We start from the raw sequence: 10,000 nt of genomic DNA on the forward strand, positions 1-10,000 counted from the left end.
GTCCCGGCGACTTCTTCATGCCTATCGCTTTCCTTCCTTTTACACATCTATACACGGTCGCCCGTGAAACTCCACATTTCTCGCATATCTGTCGTACAGTCAGCCCACCATCTTCACACAGAAACTTTATATATGCTCTCCTTTCGGCATCTATTTCACCCCGAAACACCATCTTTGCGCCACCTACTTCTTATAAACGTGTTTGATGTCAGAAATGAAAATGCTTAATTTGCATTACTTTCTCACTTTATTGTCATCACTTAGAACCCAATTATGATGCGATAACGCCGATCCCAGTTCAAAATCCATCTTTCTACTTTCCAATGATACCTTGCTGGATCTATTTACTGTTCCTTTTAGTTGCAGTGCCGAATTATACACAACCATCAAGACAAGCAATTCCAAAGAGTTGAGACACTCACTGTCAGGAACCCTACAATGCGTGACATAGAGGTCAGCACATCCTCAACCCGCCTCCCCCCATGCAAAGTTGGTTCCATCTTGATCTAGCATTGAAACTAAAGGCTATCAACATTAAAAAGGGGGGAGGGGGAAAGAGGGGCGCTGCAACTTCTCTTTCGGTGTGGTAATAGGGTTTTATGAGGAAGAGGTGAAATTTCGTCTGAGTGTCTCAACCTTTTTGAAACTGCTTGTAGCTTCCCCAAAAATGGGGCTTAACATTGCTACATGCACAATGACGGAAAATTTATTTATCCATGCATCCTTAAACCTAAAAACTTGTATCCTCTCGTTTTAGTCATTCCAAGGCAAACAGCAGACCTTGTTACAGATAGGCCTGAGTGACTTGGAGTATTAATGTCAGTGAGAGTACTGGTCAGTTGCATTTCTGTCATTAACTTACATTTGTAATGTTGTTACCCTGGTAATTAAACTGTTGATATTATTTAATCATCTTAAATACATACTCTTATATACTTTATTCCAACTCCCTACAAGGGTTTTTCAGTTACAAATGAATGAAGGGGTAGTTTCTAAAGAAACTGTGGTGCTGCGTTGGTGGGGAAGTAGTATACAAAAATTTGGTTTATCAACAGAGCCGTTGATAAACCAAATTTTTCAGTTACAACTAACTACATATGTGCCTTATGATGGCAAATTAAGGGTCCATGAAGTTAAGGTATAATTTGGAAGTTAATGCGACGGTACAATTAAGTTAACAGGAATTTAATATGTAAAACGACTTTCAAATAAAGAAAATTAACATGAAAGAGGAGGTTGAATTTCACAATTATAAAGAAAATTAACACAGTTAAGGCACAGTTGGAAGCGACCACTAAAAAAAGATTATTCATCACTGGATGCAAAAAAGTTCCTGAATAAAACTGAACCCTCAGGTCGATGAAACAGTCCTCAAAATTCTAATTAATGTAGGGGTTAATGGAAACAAATAAAATATGTACCTTATTTCTTTATTTTTTAGATGTCATACAGTACCACTCTGATATATGTAACCAAAAAATGCGCATAATACGCGTATAAGTATACGCGTATGTGCGTATAAAAATGCGTATATAAGCACATACGCATATACGCGTCTGTTCATTAGTATGTATGAGCTGGCTTATTGTCTTTCTATTGTTAGCGGGTTAGTGTTCTAAAGAATAGCTTGACAGCACTAAAAACTACACGAGCACGAACTACATGAAGACTTCTCCCGATACGCTGTTGCAAGTGTACACAGTTAGATAGAAAGCATGTGCTTATCGATATAAACGGGTTATCCTTTTCAAACGGAACTTTCATGAGCAGACGAGATGTTTTTCATCACTTACCAACACTACATCCATCGCAACTGCTTTGGAATGTGTTCAAAATAAATTTAATACCGGTGCGTCGTATTTCAGCAGAATCAACAAAGAAGCCCGTTTGTGAACAGCGTTCTGAATACGAACCCACACAGGATGTTTCTGTTATGGCTTACACCATCGATAAACAAGTTTTTTCTCAGAAACTTTTCCATTCATTATACATACACGTAAATGATGTTCTACGTTATTTAAAAAACGTGAAATCATTGCCATCCATAGACAGAGGGCGACCATTTTGGAGGAAAGTAATCTATCAAATATGGAAGTTTGCTGGGTAACTTTAGCCATGATTAGAGACTTCAAGTCTTTCCTTTGACTTCGATACGTAAGCCGAAACAAGGATATAGAGAAGCAACGTTTTGAAGTAAAAGAAAAAGCAAGCCACAGAACTAAGGCCAGAATTTCTTACTACTCTGAGAGAAGAGAGAAAGCCAGTTCTTGAGGATGTTAAACTCTCTTGTGTTCGGTTAGCACAAAAGTACTTGTTACTAAATGCTATTTGTTTTTACCAATCTCTCCCGTTGACAGATGAACCTGACTACGATTATGAAATCCCATAAAGAACTGTTTTAGTGAAAAAATGTATTAAGAAAACACATTACTGATCAGCTGAGAGGACTTTGTTTCTTTCGTTTATGTAAATTAAAGAATTCTGAAAAAAAAGGGCCAATTAGAGAAAAACATTTACGTAGCAAATATGATTATAAGATGTAGCATAATATGCCTCTCAGTTGTCATTCTTTATAAACAGGGCCTTCCTCAAACTGAGTTTTCAGTGCTGAGTTCGTCACTTCAAAATATCTCTTTTCGCCATTTGAACTGAGATTTTTGTTTTCGCATTCTTGTTGTGTAATGTATCCAAAAATCCACGTAAATTTGGTCAGTTCACGTTGATATTTTGCAGAGTACGGCCAAAAAGAAAATGCCATACGTACTGCACAACATTTTTCATCTCTTCGCCAATCAAATTTTTCAAAAAAACACGCAAAGATGGTATAAGTATCTCTTGTTCGTCGATTCACTATTCACTATTAGTTTAGTTTAGGAGCTTGGGTACTGAAAGGTTGCCATAAGGGAAAAAAGTCCAGACACAGCGCAAAAGTTTTATTTATTTATTTTTTTTGTTCTTGTCATGAGTGACATTCTCATTGATTTCAAATAATAAATTAATAGCTATGGTTCTAATAGCTTCCTATGCAGTAATTGTTGAAATTATCTCTGGTTATTAGATAGAACATTCATGTCATATTTCATCGAAGCAAACCTTACTTCACTTTCCCTGCAATGAGTGAAATGCGCTTCTCCTAGTTCGTTTAATTCTGCTCTTCGCCTTAGGTCTCCCTGTGACTGACTCAAGATCTTAAGTTTGTTTAGAGTTTCGTCACAAAATTGGCAAGTGTCGACCCTTGCCTTTTTGAAAACTCAATAAGTCCCTTAAATCCTTGTGAAATATGTTCCTAAAGGTAGAAAAACTTATAACAGGACCTTTATTTCTTAAAGGAGAACGTGTTGATTTAAAGTTCGGATTTTCTGTGACAAAGTCTCGCCAAATTTTTCTCATCGATTCATTACTGTCAAAATACTTCTTTTGAGTTTGTGCTCTTCTGTAGTGTGACTCAGTCGCGTTTTTCGAAACTATGAAGTCTGTGACTGCCCTTCGTGCTTCAGGCCAAAGTCTCATTGCGTTGTTTCTATGCCTTCCTCTCATGTCTCTTGTTCAATAGAAACACCATCAGCTTGTATTTTCCGAAGGAGGACCTTAATATTGGCATTCGAAAAACTGTAAAATTTCTTAAACGCCCCTCGGCAAACCGCTCCTATTGAGGGTACCTTCTATATTACTCTTCTGCGGCCACTGGCACAAAGTTTGACCTCCATTTGCAGGAAAAGAATGTAATTTTGTTCGTTGTAGCTCTTTGTGTAAAAGGTCTGTCTTTGCAAATGTATCAGTTCAAAAGATTCGATTGCTGGTCTCGGTATTAAACAGCCACTGTCGCATGAGCACAGTAAGGACATTCTTGCAATTTCGCGATGATATCTATTTTTACGCGCATTTAATCTTTTCCGTTCGTGGTGGTAGATCTTTTTTAACTTTGGGCGACATTGCGTTCGACTTCTTTCGACGGAGCTAGCCAGAGGTGGCCCATGGAAATACACCCACGGTGTTTGAGGATTAAAATGGTAAACCAAATTTTGCAGGTTTCGTTCTGGATGGTGTGTGTTTGATGCATGGAACATCGGGAAATTTGACGAGGCTGTCAAAAGAAAATAAGAGACAAGATATGCTCTTTTATGTCACATTTTTGGGCTTGAGTCACTTGCACGCTCTGTTCGAAACATTGCATGGTTTATACAAAATATTGGCAAAAAGATTTAAATTTGTAACAAAGTGTAAGCAAGCAGCGCTGACCTATGACCCAGGCAACATAATCCTCGTTGAGATATGGAGCCACAAAACTATGAACTCCACGGCCGTGAGAGGCGTTTCCCTTACCCCAGCCAGAAGACCCCCCAAGGCACGCTAAGATTTCTGGACTGTGTTAGCAGCTGTTAGTGATATGTTTCTTGCTCGCACAGAAGCATGCCTCCCCAAAATCCAAAGGCGAGCATTTCATTGTTGTTCGCTTAGGAATCAACTATGTACAGTAAGTGAAGTTTATTGGAATTCCAATATTACTGTCTTTAGGACAATTTTCAGAGGTAAAGTATATATTTATTATTAAATTATACGTTAAAAGTGTATTCTTAATGCACCTTAATTCCCCATGGGGAATTGACTTAGAGAGCGTTGCCCCATGGTCGGGATTTTAATTTGCCCGCCATCTTGGAAAACCAACAGAACCTGGAGATGAGTTATCCGCCATTTTGGTGTCGCAAGGACTGTAGGCACCATGAGTGCAGAAAAGGTAAGCAAATTTTCCTAAATATGGACCATCACTTGTTTCAGTCTTTGCAGGAGTGTTCACAAGTTGAACAGAGTTTCTTTCTATAGGTTTTCGTAATTGCTTTCTGAATACTTTTACGTACATTGTACATCCGTCATTCAATGTAATGAACAAATTATCATTTCAGCAATTTGATGTTCAGAAGATCCCCAGAGGAGGGAAAGCTGACGCTGGGTTCCCCAAAAATGGGGCTTAACATTGCTATGTGCACAATGACGTAAAATTTATTTACCCATGCATCCTTAAACCTAAAAACTTGTATCCTTTCGTTTTAGTTATTCCAAGGCAAACAGCAGACCTTGTTTCAGATAGGCCTGAGTGGCTTGAAATATTAATGTCAGTGAGAGTACTGATCAGTTGCATTTCTGTCATTAACTGACATTTGTAATGTTGTTACCCAGGTAATTAAACTGTCGATATTATTTAATCATCTTAAATACATACTCTCATATACTTTATTCCAACTCCCTACACGGGTTTTTCAGTTACAATAGTAACTAACTACATATATACCTAATGATGGCAAAGTAAGGGTCCATGAAATTAAGGTATAATTTGGAAGTTAATGCGACGGTACAATTAAGTTAACAGGAATTTAATATGTAAAACGACTTTCAAATAAAGAAAATTAACATGAAAGAGGAGGTTGAATTTCACAATTATAAAGAAAATTAACACAGTTAAGGCACAGTTGGAAGCAACCACTAAAAAAAAAATATTCATCACTGGATGCAAAAAAGTTCCTGAATAAAACTGAACCCTCTGGTCAATGAAACAGTCCTCAAAATTCTAATTAATGTAGGGGTTAATGGAAACAAATAAAATATGTACCTTATTTCTTTACTTTTTAGATGTCATGCAGTACCGCTCAGATATACGTTAACCAAAAAATGCGCATAATACGTGTATAAGTATACGCGTATGTGCGTATAAAAATGCGTATATAAGCACATACGCATATGCGCGTCTGTTCATTAGTATGTATGAGCTGGCTTATTGTCTTTCTATTGTTAGCGGGTTAGTGTCCTAAAGAATAGCTTGACAGCACTAACAACTACAAGACCACGAACTACATGAAGGCTTCTCCCGATACGCTGTTGCAAGTGTACACAGAAAGCATGTGCTTATCGATATAAATGGGTTATCCTTTTCAAACGGAACTTTCATGAGCAGACGAGATGTTTTTCATCACTTACCAACACTACAGCCATCGCAAATGCTTTGGAATGTGTTCAAAATAAATTTAATACCGGTGTGTCGCATTTCAGCAGAATCAACAAAGAAGCCCGTTTGTGAACAGCGTTCTGAATACGAACCCACACAGGATGTTTCTTTTATGAAAACCGCTCTGTTCGATTCTTATTGTTGTCTGTGTTTATGCCGGTGTTTATACAACAGGAGAGAGATACAGTAAGTCAGCCAACACGCTGGTTAAGTCTTTTGTACAATTGATGGCTCCTAAAGAAGCCTTTTTTTTTATTTAAATAAAGTTTATTTTAGAAGCTGGACGCTCTTTGTTCGCGTTGAACAACAGCTGGGATCACTTTTCTCAGGTGGCCAATGTATCTTATGCACTTTGCTGGGGTTACAGTGTCCCAGAACCTGTGAATACCGGCGACAAGTTCGTCCTTGTTTTTTGGTTTCACTACGGTACACAAGAAGCTCTTAAGTTCGTGCCAGAGCAGCTCAATGGGATTCATATCAGGGCTCTTGGCAGGAGTAGGCCAGTAGTTGGTGTTGTTCTCTTGTACGAACTGCATTGCTAGTCTACCTAGAAATAAAAGAGAAAAAAATTAGCAAATGTCGGATATCAGAACAGAAACAAGAGAAAATCATAAATACATGTACTTACTCTTATGTTTAGGATCGTTGTCCTGCTGGAAACGATACCCATCATCAAATGTCGTTTGCGTAAAGGGTAGAAGAACCTTCCTTAAAATTTGCTCAACATAGATTAACACTATACAGGTGTCGCACCTCTCTTCGAGATGCCGGCCCACACATTAACTTTAAACGGATGTTTGGCCTTCAGCTTCATTTTCGGCAGCTCACCCTTTTTGCGGAAGTAGACTTTGCCGTGGCGCTCGAGCCAGATCGTACTCTCGTCTGTGAAAATGACATCGTCGAATGTCTCTCTGCGATCGAGGCATTCTTTGGCGAAAGTCAGCCGGGAAACTCGGTTTGCCTCACGAACCATCTGACAGTATTTAGGGCCGCATTTCGTCCATCCAAGTTTCTTTTGAGCTCGTTTGATTGTAGCTGTAGACAGTCGAATGCCCAGCTCTGTGTAAAGTAGTCTCTGTATACCTGAAAATTTAAACAGTGTAGATCAAGTTAGCTACAGAGTTATCTGTCTTTGGCAGCCCAACAAGACTCGCTGTGGCGCGACTGCCGCAAAGCTATTGACGGTTTCTTACGTAACAGAAAGGTTATGGAGGCACGGGCTACCTAGAACATCAGGTTGTTCACGTTACATTTTTTTACGTTACACATTTTATAGAACATTAGGTTGTTTACATTACAATATTTTATAGAACATTAGGTTGTTACGTTACAATATTTTATAGAACATTAGGTTGTCGACATTAAAATATTTTATAGAACATTAGGTTGTCGATGTTAAAATATTTTATAAAACATTCGATTGTTTACATTACAACATTTTATAGAATATTCGGTTGTTTACTTTACAATATTTTATAGAACATTAGGTTGTTTACTTTACAACATTTTATAGAACAGTATGTTGTCGACTTCGATTGTTTACATTACAACATTTTATAGAATATTCGGTTGTTTACTTTACAATATTTTATAGAACATTAAGTTGTTTACTTTACAACATTTTATAGAACAGTATGTTGTCGACTTTAAAATATTTTACAGAACATTACACATTGTAGGTTGTTTACGTTCAAATTTATTTTATGTTAAGAATCTATTAAATGCAATTATGTGTAAAACAAGCTGTAAGATTAATACTACTAAATAAAATGTTTGAGTTGTTATGATAGTCTTTGAGTTGTGTGGGTTCAGGATGTGTTTTGAAAGATTTTGACATTATTTACAGCCGCTTGTAAAAGGGAGCATCAACCTAGGCAGTGAACGGAACGCTTGCAAAACAAAGAACTTTTCCTTGAAGTCAAAAAGTAACTAAACGTGAGCAGCGCGCCAGAGAAACCTTTGATAAATAATTATTTGGTTAAAAAAAGAGCATTTTACTGTTTGAATGAGCGATCTGTGTCAAGTATAGCCGGAGATATAATTATTTCGACGAGGTCTTCGGAACGCTTTAGACAATAAACATCTCGCAATTAAGTGACTTGCCGACGCTACTGACGAAACACAGAACTTTTCCTATCTTTGAGGTAAAAAATAACTAAGCGTGAGCAGCACGCCATAGAAACTTTGATAAACAATTATTTGGTTAAATAAAAAGCATTTTATTGTTTGAATGAACGATCTGCGTCAAATATAACCAGAGATATAATTTTTTCGACAAGGTCTTCGGAACACTTTAGACAAACACCTCGCAAGCAACTTGCCGACACGGCTGCCAAAACACAGAACTTTTCATTGAAGTAAAAAATAACTAAACATGAGCAGCGCGCAATAGAAACTTTGATAAACAATTATTTTGTTAAATAAACAGCATTTTATTGTTTGGATGAACGATCTGTGTCAAATATAACGAGAGATATAATTTTCGCGACTAGGTCTTCAGAACACTTTAGACAAACATCTCGCAAGCGACTTGCCGACGCGACTGCCGAAACACAGAACTTTTCCTTGAAGCGGCGCACCATTGAAACTTTGATAAACAATTTTTTTTGTCAAGCAGCATTTTACCATTTGAATAAATGATCTGGGTCAGATAGAACCGGAGAGATAATCAAGCAAGTGTCAAAGGAACCGTAGTTTGTCGGATAGATAAGATAGATAAGATAGCTTACATTGATCGGCATGACGTTTTAACAAAGAACCGTCCAGATGATTCACCCGTTTAAATGCTGAGTTTAAGTAACATTTATCTTTTCGTTCTGATTCATTGACAGCAAAAGATAAAGAAGATGAACTGCTTCTTGTCGTTATTCAATAAATACTATTCAAAAGAATTGACAAGGTAATTCAAAAACCTATAAGCTTATCGTTTATCCGATCGATAGTTTGTCTATGAAGAGATACAACAGAGTGATGCTTTTACGATTTTGATGGCAATAACGTGCAATCTAAGCTTACATTTTCCTCTCTCGTCAAATCCTTCAACTGCCGTTTATCATTCACAAACAACTCAACATGTCAAGTCTCCCGTCTAGATGTGGTGTTAATCTCGGCTGCTGTAAAATGAATGCTTAGCGTGCGCCAGTAACATCAAGAAATGCCTTCGAGTTCCCTCTCCCTTGTGGACTGACGCCATTTTGGATTTCATTCCATTGTTTACCATCCATTTATCATATGGCTCTGTCTCACAAGGACTGGGAACTACCAAGTTCACGAAATCGATATTGATCGCGGTCTAGATTTTCCCATCTAGACCGGCAATGTTTTGCGGTGAAAAGATGCAAAGTAAAATGAAAAAATATTGAGTATTTTCTTCTACCAATATTTATTTATGGAAGTGCCAAACAGCATGATGACAAAAGAGAGGATGACGAGCAAACTTTGACCGAATTAAGTTCAGCTCATGGCCACTCATTGCCGTTATGGTTAAATTGCGATGCAAGAGTAAACGCGACTTTGAGACCACATTATCGCATTGTATCGGCATTGTATTATTGAACAAGGTATTTAAAAATGTTTTCGGACATTGTTTATAGAGTTAATTTTCGCTACACTGCGAACTCTTTCTCTCGAAAGTTCGTTATTCTCAACCATATTTCACGTGAAAATTCGCACGGTCTTGCGAAGAACAGCCCGAAGTATCGTTTTCATTAAAACAATAGGCCTTTCAAAGATTCGTCGAACTTCGTACGAAAAATCGTTTCACTCGAAATTTCGTTCATTTTCATCGAAAAGCACCGAAAAGCCGCGAAAAGTACCGAATTTCGTTTGCATTCTTTTTGCACAGTACTGTATCTGAGCAGTACTGTAAATGTCTGGAAAGCTACAATCTTGGACAAAATTGTTGAGAAAACTCTGCTTTTGGACTAAACTCCGATCACGAGTATGAAAAATAAGCTCTCTTTTTGCCCCCCACCCCCCCTCCCCCCCTGATCAATGTTGCTA

This window comes from Montipora foliosa, chromosome 3, assembly GCF_036669935.1.
Source record: "Montipora foliosa isolate CH-2021 chromosome 3, ASM3666993v2, whole genome shotgun sequence".
In the NCBI taxonomy this organism is placed as follows: domain Eukaryota; kingdom Metazoa; phylum Cnidaria; class Anthozoa; order Scleractinia; family Acroporidae; genus Montipora; species Montipora foliosa.